Below are 1,286 nucleotides of genomic sequence, written 5' to 3'. Positions count from 1 at the left end.
ACTAGTGCATGAAAAGCAATGCGTCATATTGAGAACCCACCTTAAATCATAACATGGAAGTAGGCCACTTATAACTAGTGCGCTAATATGAACCTGGTCTCTATGTATACATACTCTTGTTTATAGGGCTTGCTATAATAATTATGATTATTTATGATGATTACTCACTCAGTTTTTCAACAACAGCAGTCTCTCCCATAGACTCGAGTGCATTTACTAATGAATCAATTGTGGCCCCTCCTTTACTGTCAACATCATCAGCTCTACTTAACCATTTGTCAAGACATTCGGTCAAACTACGGGATGCATCATGGCGATAGTTATATTCAATGACATCCATTGTAGGCTTTCGTAGTCCTAGTCTCAGTCCAAACTCATGAAACTTAGTTCCTGAGAAGCCACATTCCTTCAACAAGTCAACAATATAAATTAAGTCCTTTACATCTAAAAATGCACAAGCAACTTAGCCTGGGCGAGTGCAAATAGGAAAATACCTAAGTTGGAGCCCACAGAAGTGGCCATAGCTCCCAATAAACAATGGGGCCAGTGGTCCAACAGTCCAAAAACTGTTTCCTTGTGTTAAAAACCTCCTTCTGCTCTTATACTGTCTTGTAGGTCGTATCTATGCTTGTATCACAGTCATCATATTCCAGTTCCACCACCGTTACGTACGTCAGCGCCAACGGTAGCTCACGTGATTTTTAATTTAGGGTGACGTCATAATGACAGCAGATTTAATGGTGGAAAGGTACTAGCTAAGCCTGTGTTGACTTGTGCATTTTTCGAGGCATTTTTATATGCTGCTGGATGGTTTTCAGCTGTATGTGGCAGCTTCTGATATCAAGCAAGGATGTGTAGATCAAATGGTTAGTTTTTAGTCTAAAATATAGCTATATTTTAGTAGTAATGTCCAATGTTTGGAACTGGCCCTTTCTATCTTGTTCTATAACTGTAGTAAAACAGATCAGAACAACTCAAAATTAGCTATGCAATTGGCCAATCAATAGATGATCTTGTGTACAAAAATTTGTTTCGTTGAGCCTGGTTTCCATATAGTTGTGGCTGTTGTATGGATTTTGTAGTTAGCATACAATTGGACCTGGGCTCTAAAGGTGGATTTACAATATGACATTAGGCCAGCGTACCATCAATTTTGAATCAAAAGCGTGGGCAGTTTGACCTTTTGACGCATGCTTTCCGCTGGAATAGAACCAGATTCTATTCCAGCGTCAACGTAATAACGTCAGGACTAGCGTAATATTGTAAATCCGCCTTTAATCCACACT

Source organism: Amphimedon queenslandica, unplaced genomic scaffold (assembly GCF_000090795.2).
Source record: "Amphimedon queenslandica unplaced genomic scaffold, v1.1 AMPQUscaffold_13267, whole genome shotgun sequence".
NCBI classification, from domain to species: Eukaryota; Metazoa; Porifera; class Demospongiae; order Haplosclerida; family Niphatidae; genus Amphimedon; species Amphimedon queenslandica.
Note: the sequence above shows the minus strand (reverse complement) of the source record.